We start from the raw sequence: 14,666 nt of genomic DNA on the forward strand, positions 1-14,666 counted from the left end.
GCAAGGTGGAGGGATAGGATCTTTAATAGAATAGAGGACTTCTAAGCATTCCTAATGAAGAGATCAGACCTAAGTAAATATTTTGAAATAGAGAAGAGTCAAGACAAATATAGGAAAGTAAAAACACATGAATAATTGCAAAGGACTGTGTGATGATACTTACATTTATATTCTTTTTGAAGGGGACAAGAAATGAATATCCTATCAGAATGCTAATATACTCAAGATCATAGATGGAATAAATAAGACAGAGCATCTGGGAGCCATTTTGTTACATTTTAATGATATCAATAGAAAAAAAGAAAGGGGAAATACGTTTTTTGGGTTTGTTTTGTTTTTGGTGGGGAAATACATTCAAGGGAGAAGGAAAGACGATGGAATTTATTATTTCACATAATCAAGGAAGCAGGCTACACATGAATCTCACTTTTATCTGAAACGGATAAAGTGAAGGGTTGAAGACACATACACTCAAGATTTTGTTTGAAGAGCAATGTTTAGGTCAAGCAGAAATGGGATAGAACATAAAGATGGGAATTAATAGGAAGGTTAGATTCAAGGAGAAATTAATCATAAGCAATACAAAATGTATTTTTGAAGGGTGGAACATTAAGAAGGGAATGAAAGAAAAAAAAGGGGTGTAAGAACCTGTAAACCAGGGACAAGATGAGAAGAAGAGAGGAGGAATGAAAGCAATGACATCAAATATAGATAAGTGGTATTAAACACATTCATCTCAATACCCTCTTATCTTTGTTAATGGCCCCTCCCTTTACATAGATTGAGAGAAGAATTGACAGTTAACGATTGTAAGTGTGAACACATGAATGGGATGAAGTCACCCATAAAACAGGAAGGTAGCAGAATAAATTAGAAAGCAGAATTCAACAGTGCGTTTTTTTACAAGAAACATTTGAAATATAGAAAAAGAATCGTTTAGAGTTTAAATAAGGGGCTGGAACAAAATCTGTTATTCAAGTGAACTCAGAAAAGCAAGGATAGCAATTCTGCTCTCAGACAAGTTAACAATAGTCCTCAACAAGCATTTATTTAATGCCTATGATGTGCCAGGCACTGGGGATTAAAAGAAAGGCAACAAATAAGTAAGCAAATAAACAAAGAAATAAAATGGACCTGATTAAAAAAGAAACTAGGAAGCTATATTGTGCTTAATGGTACCCTAGATAATACACTTATTATCAGTGCTTAACATATATGCACCAAAAAGCATAGTAGAAAAACTTGATATACAGAAAGAACTAATTGTTGAGAATCTTTGTGTATGTCCCTCACACATAATCTTTTTTTTTGGTTAGGCAGTGGAGTTAAGTGTCTTGCCCAGGATCACATAACTAGTAAGCGTCAAGTGTCTGAGGCCAGATTTGAACTCAGGTCCTCCTGACTGCAGGGCCAGTGCTCTATCCACTGTGCCACCTGGCTTTCCCCGCCTCACACATTAAAAATCCATTGGTCTATCTTTGACTCAGAATGAATCTTTTATCCGTAGATGATTTCATAACATCATGCATTAGTCTTTTAGAAAGTATTGGTTTAGGCAGCTAGGTGGCACAGTGAATAGTGCAGTGGCCCTGAAGTCAGGAGGACCTGAGTTCAAATGTGGCCTCAGACCAAACACTTGATACTTACTAGCTGTGTGACCCTGGGCAAGTCACTTAACCCCAATTGCCTAAAATTTAAAAAAAAAAATTTTTTTTAAGTATTGGTTCACTAAGATATACAGATTTTAAATGATAATACATTTCATTATACAGATTTTTTTTTTAAATCACATTCACTAATACCACCACCAATCTCATAGAAAAATCTTTAAGTATTGGAAGGCTGTCAGGTTCACAGTGACAGACAAGTTTTCCAAAATTCTAATTTTTGCTTTAAAGTGCAAATTTTATCATTGGCAACAAATGCTATCAGTTTTTTCTTGAAGTGACAGGCTCATTTCATTCCTTTTTTTTTTGAGAAACTACCTGTTACAGACTCAAATCTGAATAACCGTAGTTTGTCAGCCATTCTTTGAAGTGAAAATGATGATCCACAAAAAAAAAAAAAAAAAAAAAAAAAATGAGCTGGTTCAGCTCACAACTCAATCACACAAGTGATTTTCCTGGAGAAAAACATCATACTTCAGTATGCACCTGAAGTGCTTTATCCATATTTCCTATTTCATCACAAAATGTTAAAAAGTTTTGTACTTGGGCTGAGATTTAACAAAATCATAAATTTTTATTGCTTCATCAAGGACATTCTCAGGTTGAACTGACTTTTTTTTTTTTTAACTTAGAATGTCTGGTGGTAAGGAATACAATGACTATTAGTACAGTTTGGTATGACTGCCTTGATTCATTCTAAGGTGCCAGAAGTTTTACCCATCCATCACTTTTGCACTGTCATTGAAAATGTCAACACAGTTGTTCCAGGGTAAACCATGAGATTCAAAAAAGTTATTTACACTTGAATATTTCGGCACCACATATTCACATAAAAGATCTTCTTTGGTGACTAGTTGGTGCCAGTTGAGAAATATCTTTTTTATTCCCATTCAATATTAGGAATTACCTATTCTCTATTTCCATTCAGTAATCGCCAGAGTTAATATCTAACTTTTCTAAAATTCTATTCTGACCATTGGAGGAAGACACGGACAAGAGTCACATAGAATAGAGGGCATGGATGTATTGATGTCTTGCCCTTGGTATTCCCTTAACCACAGTCATGAGATCACAGACCTATCAGTGTGTTAGACTCAAAGAAGTACAAAGTTTGAATAAGACAGAGTCCCTGCCCTCATGAAAGTTATATTCTGCTAGGGAGGAGACACTTGAAATTTTCAGCTGAGAATCTTGCCTCATAATTATAGAAAAAAAAAATTAAGGCCATTTATCATGAGCTCCCTCTTCTCCCCTCTTCCTCATCTCCTATCACTCAAGTGCCTTCTGCCATTATCTCCTCCTTCACCCTTGTCTCTCATGAAGAGACAAGCCTTATTCCTTACCATGACCCATCTTTCCACCTGTACAAATAATCCCATTCCATCCTGTCTCTACCAAAAGATTGCCCCTCTGTCATCCCCACTCTGTCACTTATCTTCAATCTCTTCCTTTCTATTGATTGACTCCTTTGCTACTGCCTACAAACATGCCCACATCTCCCCAGTCCTGAAAAAACCCTCACTTGATCTTCCATCCCCACTAACTATCATTCTTCCATCCCTACTAATCTCTTTTGCCTTTTGTGACCAAAGTCCTTGAAAAGGACATCTGTAATAGAAGCCTCCACTTTATCTCCTCTTACTCACTTCCTAATCCCTTAAAATCCAGCTTCTGACCTCATCATTTCACCAAGAGATGGAATGTCTTGTTTGTGGAACAGTAAGAAGGCCAATGTCACAGGATCAAAGATTGCATGGTAGGAATGGGGTGTAAGAAGACTGAAAAGGTAGATTGGCCCTAGGTTATAAATGGCTTTAAACACTAGATAGGATTTTATATTTGATCCTGGAGGTGACAGGGAGCCACTGAAGTTTACTGAGTGTGAGTGTGAGTGTGTCTGTGTGTTTTGTGTGTGTGTGTGTGTGTGTGAAAGAGAAATGATTGGACCTATGCTTTAGAAAATCAATTTTGTGGCTGAATGGAGGCTATACGGGAGAGGAGAGACTTGCAGAGTATTGCAGTAGTCCAAATAGAAGGAAATGAGGACCTGAACCTAGGTGGTGGTAGTATCACAAAAGAGAAGAGGGTGAATTTGAAAGATTCTCAAATGTTTAATTGGGAGGCCTTGGTAACAGATTTGATATGGGAGAAGGAGGGGGGTGAGAGATAGATAGGGGAGGCATAGAGGATGAAACCTTGGTTGTGAGCGGGAACAGACTAGGAGGATGGTGCCCTCAACAATGATAAGGAAGGTAGGAGGAGAGGGAGATTTTAGGGATAAAGATAATCAATTCAATTTTGGGTATGTGAAGTTTAAGATGTCTACTGAACATCCAGTTCAAGATGTCTGAAAGGCAGTCAGAGATGTGGGATTGGAGGCCAGCAGAGAGGTTAAGGCAAAATAGGTAAATTTGAGAATCATCAGCAATTAAAACCATGGGAGCTGATGAGATCGTTGGTGGTAAAGTAGTAGAGAGAGAGAAAAGGGCCCAGGACAGAACCCTTTGGGGCACTTAAGATTAGAGGGCATGATAACAACATTTCACTAAACTCTTTCCATGGTTACCAATGATCTCTTAATTGCCAAATCTAGTGGCTTTTTGTCAGTCTTCATTCTCTGTGACTCCTTGTCACCCTCTTCTCCTTGATGATGTCTTCTCTTTAGGTTTTCAGGACACCTCTCTCTCCTGGTTCTCCTCTTTAGACTGCTCTTCTCAGTCTCCTTTGCCAGGAGAAGATAAGACATTTGTATATCATAGGAATAGTTTGAATATTTTATCTCCTATGTGTTAGAAGCTTTGAACTATAACTGTAAAATATATGATTTGGTAACACAGTAACTCTACTTTTGCAAAATAAATATTTATGTGTCAGGAAGAAAAAAAATTTTTGGTATTAAATATATATTGTTGTTACTCCATTCAGTTATGTCTGACTCCTTGTGACCCCTGCATGGGGTTTTCTTGGCAAAGGTACTGGAGTGGTTTGCCATTTTTTTTCTCCAGTGGATTAATACATTCCCCCTCACCCACCCCCCAAAAAGAGAATATGAAAAAAGTATTTCTCCTCCTCATGTTGCAACTTTGTCGAGCTCTCTATCTTACCTACCTCTTGTACTAATCTGCTGTTCAGATAGTCCTTTTTTCCTATTTTATTAAGTGTATCTTCTTTTTCTAACAAGGATATGAACTTAATATTTAAAATCCATCAGTGAAGGTGAAGAAACAGCCAAGTTTACAATAGAAAATGTGCTATAATTGACTTGGCAAAGGAAATTTGGATTGAGGTTAAAAATGACCTCGTGAAAATAATTTATTTTTAAGACTCAATTAGGAAGATATAGACAAAGTAATATTATAGAACAGGAAATGTATTTCTTAATCACAGAAACCAGCAAACTTGGTAAACAAGTAATCTTATAATACTGGAAGAAAAGAATAGAAAGAATCAATGAAATATATTTCTAGAGTTGGATCTCTATATATTTATTTCCCATATCTAGCAGAACTGGTTTCTCACCTAAAATAAATTAACTCTAACATTAATGTCATTTGATATACTACTGGAATTTGAAAGAAATAGTGATGATTGAGATGCTTAGGTTTTATTTTGTTTTGCTTGACTATTGCCTGTACCCATTAAATAAAACCTTTCACCCTGAAAAGCTGATTATGATAACCTGGAAAGAGAGTTCCTAGTTTGTATTTATTTATTGGCACTAATTTCATCTAAAAATTTAAAGATGAATCAATTGTTGAAAGAAGCCAGGGTACTGATTAGTATTAAGAACATGATTACTTTTACTGTCAACCTCCCCATACTTTGTGTGATATAGGCTTGAAATCAGTATACTCAGCATTCTATAGGATAAAAGCTATTTATAATTTTCTATCTATTGCTGAAGGAAAATAAAAGGAAATCATGGAGCATATTAAGTTGGCAGTAGAAAAAAAAATGCACTCACCTTGACAGTTTATTTTGTAGTATGAATTAATTCTTGGCATTCAGAGTGTTTTATCCATGCTCTTTAGGTTTTATTTTGAATATTTTTTAGATTTTCCAGACAACATAGTGGTCAAATTTACAGTGTGATGTCAGTAAGTAAAAATTTGGCAGTAAGGATTCATGGCTCTTCTAGCTTTTATTAGTAAAGATTAGGAATGGATCATAGCGCAGGGAATTTTTTTCCTATGTGTTCTTTAAGACAGTGTCAGTGTTATGAGCCAATAATATGTCACCTGAGACTACTTAAAATAGGTTGGGCTTTCTTGCAAACCTGTGAGGGCATTGTATTTTGGCAACAGGCAAAGGCAAGCACTTTTTTATGTTGCCTTAGTGTTCCTAGTATCCAGTAGTATGATACTGGCACTTTAGCTCCAACTAATTTATTAATTTATTTCAGCACACAACCTTTGCTGCTTTAACTTTTAAGCATTCTTTGTAGGTATGGTAGAAACAGATATTTTACTGTTGTTCTTACAAATCTATTATTGTCAAACAAAAATAACAAAAACAAAACCAAAACCAACAACCATTTGGAGAAATGAATTGTTGTCCGTATTAGATATTAAATGAATAACCTAGAAATCATCCAGTTTTGACTCTCTCTCTCTCTCTCTCTCTCTCTCTCTCTCTCTCACACACACACACACACACACACACACACACACACACACAAATACAGAAAGGGCGGTTTCTGTATTTAGAGAGTCTTCTTGATTCCTTGAAAATACTGGATTCTTGATCAGTACCAGGGGAGCCTCTGTGATTCTTTAACTACCAGATTTTAGAAAGTAGCCTTTCACAGTAATGAGGTCCTCATTTCCTTCTGTCTGGACTACTGTGAAATAATACTCAGGAGACCCACCAAGAAAATATGACATTGTCATACTGTAGAATCTCTGAGTTCTAAAGGACCTCAGAGGTCATCTAATCCAATTTATAACTAATAGTAATCCTATCTTTGGAGTAGCTAAGTGGCGAAGTGGTTAGAGTGCCAGGCCTGAAGTCAGGAAGACCTGAGTTCAAATTTGGCCTCAGATATTTACCAGTGTGTGATCCTGTTTGCCTCAGTTTCCACATCTATAAAATGAGCTGGAGAAGGAAATGGCAAACCACTCCAGTATCTTTGCCAATAAAACCCCAAATGGGGTGACAAAGAGTCTGACACTAGTAGAACAACTGAATAACAATACATCCTATCTTCAAAATCCCTAGCAAATGGTTATCCAGCCTTTACTCTTAAGATCTTCAGTAACAGAATTCATTCACTGCCTCCCAAGGGAATTAAGTCTATTTTTGGACAGTAAATTTTTCCATACACGGAACTATTATTTGCCTCTGCCCTATTGTGCCTAGTTCTGCCCTCTGGGGTCTAAAAAAACAAATCAAAAACTTGAAGATAACTATTATGACTCCTTTAAGTCTTCCATTCTTTCAGCTAAATCTCCTCAGTTCTTACCTGTGAGTCTGATATGGCATTTTATCCAGTCTTCTCACTAATCTGGTCTCCCCCTTTTGGACTGCTTCAATGTGTCAGTGTAAATATGGTTGGTTCTCTAAAAAAAAAAACAAAAAAACAAAACACTATTCCAGATGTGATCAGCTTAGAGCAGAGTACAGGAAAGTTATCACTTCTCTTATTCTATATATTACATAGGCTATTAGCATTGGCTTTCTTAGTCGCCATTTCACATTCTTCCAATCTAATCCAATCCAATGAACACTTATTATATGCTTACTACATACCAAAGCACTGTGCTAGGTACTGGAAATAAAAAGATAAAAGGAAAAACAATACCAGCTTCTTCCGAGAGCATTTCCCTTCTACCCATGTTTCCAGCCTAATTTTAATCATCCTTGACTTTTAAAGAACTTACATCCATCCTACTGGTGGGTTACAACATATAACAGATGATTATCTGAATAATTATTTGAGGGAGGAGAGGTCATTAACTAGGAGGAACAAGAAAGATTCACAGTAGGAGGTGTGAGCTGACCATATTCAGTAGTCCTCAAGATCAGTAATAACTTCAGACTACTGCAGGCTAGAGCAGTCTCCTCTTTATCCCTACCCTAGATCAGTTCTCAATAGTAGGAGAATAAGTTACCTCTCAGTTGCCCTGTCATCCTTTGATATGAGTCTTTCAACAAAGCTAATAATATAAATGCATATTTTTTCTTTTAAATAGAAATTACTATTTCTGTTATTTCTATTTCATTTTGGTTAGTTTCAGATTCAATCTTAACCAATCCTGCAAAAATCAATTATCACAACAAAGTTGGTTGCTTTTTTTTTCCCTTAATCTAAACTTTTAAGTTGTGTTCATTTGACTTTTTTATTTTTACACATACAGTCATATTAAATATATTTCCACATTAGTCATGTTGTGAAAGAAGAATCAGAACAAAATGGAAAAACTACGAGAAAGAAAAACCAAAAAATAAAAAAAAAAGTGAAAATAGTGTGCTTCAATCTGCATTCAGACTTCATGGTTCTTTCTCTGAATATGGACAGCATTTTCCATCATGAGTGTTGGAATTTGATTTTGGAATTGATTTGACTTTTTTCTTGTCAGATACTAGTCTGACAAATGTTAGATACCTGGACAGGACTTTAAAGATAATCTAATCCAACTTCTCATTTTAAAAAGGCAAAGTAACTTTGGCAAACTAATCCTTCATCTGCATGTTTTTGTACAGCGTAAGAGCTAAGAATTGTTTTTGCATTTTAAGTACCATAAAACTTTTTTTGAAATGTGAAAATAATTCTTAACTGGAGACTTCAAAATCAGGCATTCAGTGGGGTTTGGTGGCCATAGTTTCACACCAGTCCCTCCACTGTACTACAACTCTTCTGACTCTTATCAGTTATTCTATTTTGTTTTGTCTCTGTGGCATAGGAATGAATGAATTAGCTAATTCGTTTTTTTTTTTAAGCATATATGGATAGCTTACTATGTGGTAAGTGCTAGAGGGGCAAACACAATAGCAAAACCAGTTCTTCCCCTCAAGCAGCTTACTAGGAGACAACACACTGAGGGAGCAGAGATTATTTTATTTTATGTACAGAGCAGTTTTGATTCTGTTGCTTTTCTGAAAGTACAGTAAATTCTGTGATCTAGAAGTTAGTTAACTATTTTCTATTGATAGGTACTTTTGCATATCTACAATAAGATGATAGCTGTCATGGTGATGACACTTAGTCATTGTAAGATCCTGAGATACCTTGTGAAACATCAAAGAAGAATTAGATTAGATCCCTTATAGTTTTAATGTTAAATGTATCATATACTCTTAATTCTTTGAAAACTAGCAGTGTGTGTGTGTGTGTGTGTGTGTGTGTGTGTGTGTAATATATGACAGCCAAATTATCACTATTACCTCACCATACCAGGTAATGGAGGATTTTTTGTTTTGTTTTGGCAATAAAGTGTTTCAAAAGGGGAACTAAAATGCCTTTCTAAGAATCAGTTGTGATTCTTAGAAAAATCTTTGTAAGACTTCTTTTTTTTGCTTTGTAGCTATAAGTACCTCCATACACTAGTATGAGGTGATAATAATTAAAGGAAGAAGGCCCAAGGCTATTCATAACTTTGCAAAGTTCTTTGGCAGAGTACAAGTGAAATAAAATATTAGGCTTACTAATTTTGATAAAAGTTTGAGATGAGAAAAGGTTCATTTTGCTCTAAAGGAAAACAAACAACTGATTATTTTAAAAAGATGTAGAATTAGATTAATAGCACACATTAATATAATATTTATATCCATTGTTATTTAATCTGTACATGCTGTGAAATAAAGAGGACAAGTATATTTTGTTCGTTATTTAATCTGTACATGCTGTGAAATAAAGAGGACAAGTATATTTTGTTCACTTTACAGATAAGCCCCAAAAAGTTAAGTGAGAGTAAACAGTCATGCATCTTGTATATTTCACAGCTAGGATTTAAACTCGGGTTGTCTGATTTCATGTCTGATTTAATTTCTATTTCTCCTGTACTTCACTGAAAATAATTTATGTTGTTTTGCAATGGTTATATGTGTGTGTGTGTGTGTGTGTGTGTGTATATACATATATATTTATATATGTGTGTGTACACAGACTTATCAAAATTCTTTATGATATGACTATTAAAACCAAGTAACTATTTCAATTACATAGTACTGTAATTAATTAAAAGTATATAACTAGGTGGCACAGAGGATAGAGTGCCAGGCCTATAGTCAGGAAAACTCATCTTCCTGAGTTCAAATCTGGCCTCAGTCACTTATTAGCTGTGTGATCCTGGCAAGTCACTTAACTCTGTTTGCCTCGGTTTCCTCATCTGTGAAATGAACAGGAGATAGAAATGGCAAACCATTTGCCAAGAAATTTTGCCAAAATTTTGCCAAAAAATGCCAAACCATTTTGTTTGGGGTAACAAAGAGTCTGATATGACTGAAACGACTGAACAACAAAAATACATATGTAAGGAATGCATATCAATATTACTTTATAGAACAAATATGAAAAATTTTCATTTTTCTACTTTATAGCCACAGATTTTATAGAATGGCAATGAAAATGCTGGGGTTATATTTCAGTTGGCTTTAAAGAATCTGACTTCAGAATTCAGCAGGGGCTATTCTTCAAATAATCAGAAATGTACTTCCTTCCCTTTCTTATTTTTGAAATATTTATTTGCAAGCATAGCTAAGGTAGCACATTTCATGAATAACTGATGCTGGCAAATGGAATAAGGAGTTATTTTTTCATGTCTTTGTTAGCTACCATAATGTGATATCATAGACTATTCAGGAAATAACCCGTTAAATATTGATGATATCACCTATAAACATATTTTGCTTTTAAACTTGAACATACTGGAACTTAAATCTTTATAATCTTTTTGTGACAGTCTGTCCCAATATCAAATTTGTTGGAAGAAGAGGAGGTAGCAAATAGGACTGTAGAATATGTGGAAGGAGAGCAATATGTAATCAAATAGAAAGGTAAGGGTCAAGAAGAACTTTAAAGGCCAAAAGAGTAGCATCTATTTTGATTCTAAGAGATGATAAGCTTAAAGTTCATTGAGATGGTAAAGGGGGGCGAGGGAGGTCTGTGATAGAGTCACATCTGTACTTCAGGAAAAACAGTTTTGTGGCTGTGTGGAAGATGGTTTGGAGTGGGGAAAAACTTGTGACAGGGAGTCCAATTAAGAGGCTGTTGCAGTAGTCTATGCAAGAAGTGATGAGGGCCTCAGTGGGGTGGTCTCTGTGAGTGGAGAGAAAGGGACATATCGGAGAGACAGTATAGAGAAAGAAACAACAAGATTTGGCAACTAATTGTATATGTGGGATCACAGGGAAAAGTTAAGGATGACACTGATGAGGTTGCAAGACTGGGTGACTAGGAATATGATAGTGCCCTCAACAGTAATAGGGAAATTTATCAGAAGGTTGGGTTTTAGGAAAAGATAATGAGTTCAGTGAGTTTGAGCTGCCTTTAGGACATCCAGTTCCAAATTGCTAATAGACATCTGGTGATGTGGGACTAAAGCTGAGGAGAAATACTAAGACTGGGTATATAGATCTGGAAATCATCTGCATAGAGATTATAATTGAACCCATAAGAGGTGATGAGATCATCAAGTGAGAGAGTATAGAGATAAAAGAGAAAAGACTCCAGGAGAGAGCCTTGAGAGACACCTACAGTTAGTGGGTGAGACATGGATCAAGATCCGACAGAGGAGGCTGAAAAGATGGTCAGATGGGGTAGAAGGAGGACTAAGAGTAAGCCACATTTCCATTTACGCCAAAACAATTATAATAGCACTTTTTTGTGATAGCAGAGATCTAGAAACAAAGTAGATGCCCATTGACTGGGGAATGGCTAAACAAATTTTAGTTCATGAATGCAATGGATCTTATGTAATGAATACAGAAAACCATGGAAAAACTTACATGAATTGATACAAAGTAAAGTAAACAGAGCCAGGAAAACAATTTGCATAATAACTACAACAGTGTAAATAGAATACCCATAAAACAATAAAAAATGAATGTTGTGGAATTATAAAGAATAAATTTGGCACCAAAGAAGTAACATGAGGAGTTATCTACCCCTTGTTCCTTTGCAGATGTGATGGATACACAGATATGGAATATTATATATAATACCAAATTTTTAATGTATCATTTGGTCTTGCTGAATTTCTTTTTTTTCTTTCTCTTTTCTTATTTTTAAATATTCTTTGTCATAAGCTTCAACTCTGCAAGAGGAGGAATACAGAGGGTAGAGATTAATCTATTTAGATTCCCTTTGCCGCAGCTTTGAACTTTGCCTTCTCTGAGATAGTGAATGTGTTGCCTTCTTCCACTGGAAAGGCTCCTGCAGAGAAAAATTTTCAGAATTGTTCAGGAAGATAACTGAATATCAGACTAACTTATCGATTGCATTGTATATAATAGTAAATAATTAAGTAATTATTTGTTGAATGGATGATTCAGTTAATGAGAAACTCACATCATTATTCTTTTTGCCACAATATAAAATCCAACCAGCATGCACACATTTTCCCTCCAATAGACATATTTTACCCATTACTCTCAGGTTTTTTGGTAACTGTTTGAACCATCCAGATAAAGAGGACTCCTGGCATTTATGTGACAAAACTAATTCTGAAAAGGACAGACTACAGAAAATTTATGGGAGGTGTTAGATGTCTGAGATGGATGATTCAACTTTATACTGTGTTGACAGGAGTAGCCCTTGAATGTCTACCTCAGGAATCTTCCCCATTCATTCCTGGTGTTCTCATGACACTTTCTAAATGGGAAGCTGCAGGGATGTCTGACTTGTCTTTTTTGGTGAAACATATTTATCACTAGGGAGTCTATTAAAAAAAAAACAGCTTTCAAATTAGAGATACAGATAGAGGTCTTTCTGGCTAATTAGTAATGTGACCTGACTCCCTAAAGTTGTTAAGTCTTATTGCTTTTAACTGCTAAAGAGTTAGAAGCTACGTGTACCTCCTTGAAGGGAGTGGGGTGGCATGATCTTAACAAAAGAATTCCAGTGAAAAGTGAAAGCTCTTCATTGCAATTACGCTTTTGCCTGCATCTGTTAATTATAGATGCATAGAATTTCAGATCCATAGAAGAATCTTCAGGATTACCTGATTTGGCAAGTTGCCAAGTCTTTAATTCATCTTAGCTAACATTTATTGTTCTTCTGCTATATACAGGGTGCCTTGTGGTCTTTGCTCACAAGGAGCCTATAAATTTAGTAGGAGAAATATGTCTAGAAGAAGCTGTGATATATGGATAATTATTTTAATCTCAGTCCCTGACTTCTTTAGGTTGAAAAAGCATGCTTGGAGTCATTTCTAAAAATCAAATCCTGGGTAGCTAGGTGGTGCAGTAGATAGAGCTCCGGCCTTGGAGTCAGGAGGACCTGGGTTCAAATCTAGCCTCAGACCAAACACTTGACACTTACTAACTGTGTGACCCTGGGTAAGTCACTTAACCCCAATTGCCTAACAATAAAAATAAATAAATAAATAAAAATGAAGTCCTTTGAAAATTATGCTCACTAAATGGTATTCTTGATTCTTTGATGAATGTGTGATCTCATTGCAACCTATCTTTCATCTTGCGTGATTCTTGCCCATGACCTAATTTATATCATCTTCCCATTGGTCACTGGGCAGGGATCCCCCTTTTAGAGAACCAGTAGCTAAGGTAGTATTTGTAGATGGCCTGAAACTGTGTGAATCCATGAAACATTGAAAAATGCAAGTTGCCTTACAGTCTTGGGAGGAGGAGGAATTTTCTTCAGTGGGGCAGAATAGGAGGCAAAGGACACTAAGTAATTAGTCAGTCAACTAGCATTTGTTAATAATAGTTTTTAAACTGTCTAAAGCATAGTTTTCCTGATTTGGGGAATCAAACTACTTTGACCTTTATCCCAATCATATTTTATGGTGATTTTTTTTTCTCCTTACCATTTCATATACAGGCCAAAAAATAAGCCAAAACTTATCTTTCCACCTTTCTCTTTCACACCTCCTCTAGGGATTACCATAACTTTAGAGCTAGAAGGGAATCAAAGGCTATCTTATATTTCTTTCTCATTTTACAGTTGAGAAAGCTAAGGCCCAGAGAGACTTTTTAAGGACTTACCCAGGGTCTTACCAGTAGTTATAATTCAGCTTAGTAGTTCTTAAGTCAACAATCATTTATTAAATGCTTACAATTTGCCAGAGACTGTACTAACCTCTGGAGATGCAAAGAATGACCCCCCCAAAAAAATCATTCCCCGTTCTCAAGGAGAGAATCTCACAGTCTATTGGCAAAGAAGTGTTGCAGAGGGGACTCAGACCCTTGGCACCAAATCCAGCCAGCTTTTCTGCTCCTTTCACATCCCCTGTGTGTTCTTTCACACACTCTGTGCATTCACTTAACTTATCATATGATATTAAAAGCTCTTTGTAACCCATTGCACCTGACCCATGATTTCAGTGTTCCCCTCTTCCAAAGCCTATTGGCAGTGTTCTGCCACATCTTAGAGAACTGCCTGTAGTAAGGAAAAGGGAAGTGATTGGCCCAGGAGGGTTACACAGTCCATAGGTGTCTACGGCATGATTTGAAACTAGATCTTCCTCACTCCTAGTCTGACACTCCCTCCTCTTCGTTGTACTACACACTGTCTCTTTTGCAAGTCTTAAGGTAAGGTAAGCATTAGACTAATGATAGATCAAAGATTGCAAGAAACAACTTTGAAAAGTAGGTTAGAGAGCACTAGACATATGCTAAAGTGTCTGTATCTATATTTCCATCCCTGCAATTAAACATTGTCCATATAGCTGCTCTGCAAATAGGAAAGTTGGTGACATCCCTTTTACATATTCCTGCAGTTAAGGAGTACCATCCTAACTGGATGCCATCTTTAGTATTTTGGTAGTGAGATTTAGCCTACATGACAGTCTTGATCACGTTAGTAGTCATCCTTTGCAC

The 14,666-nt window shown here is 36.0% G+C and overlaps 1 protein-coding gene and 1 long non-coding RNA gene across 3 annotated transcripts in view; one reads left to right on the forward strand and one right to left on the reverse strand.

Annotated features, from left to right (window-relative positions):
* The window catches only part of LOC114030641 (E3 SUMO-protein ligase NSE2-like), a 259,588-nt gene that overhangs the window by 192,296 nt on the left and 52,626 nt on the right, over nt 1-14,666 (forward strand). The window lies entirely within an intron of this gene.
* LOC114030642 overlaps nt 1-14,666 on the reverse strand; it is a 92,215-nt gene that overhangs the window by 14,937 nt on the left and 62,612 nt on the right. For both annotated transcript variants that reach the window (XR_003567650.1, XR_003567651.1), the window contains exon 4: nt 7,129-7,225. This is a non-coding gene — a long non-coding RNA (uncharacterized LOC114030642). The remainder of the gene's footprint in view (nt 1-7,128; nt 7,226-14,666) is intronic.

Source organism: Vombatus ursinus, unplaced genomic scaffold, assembly GCF_900497805.2.
Source record: "Vombatus ursinus unplaced genomic scaffold, bare-nosed wombat genome assembly UNPS02014973.1, whole genome shotgun sequence".
NCBI classification, from domain to species: domain Eukaryota; kingdom Metazoa; phylum Chordata; class Mammalia; order Diprotodontia; family Vombatidae; genus Vombatus; species Vombatus ursinus.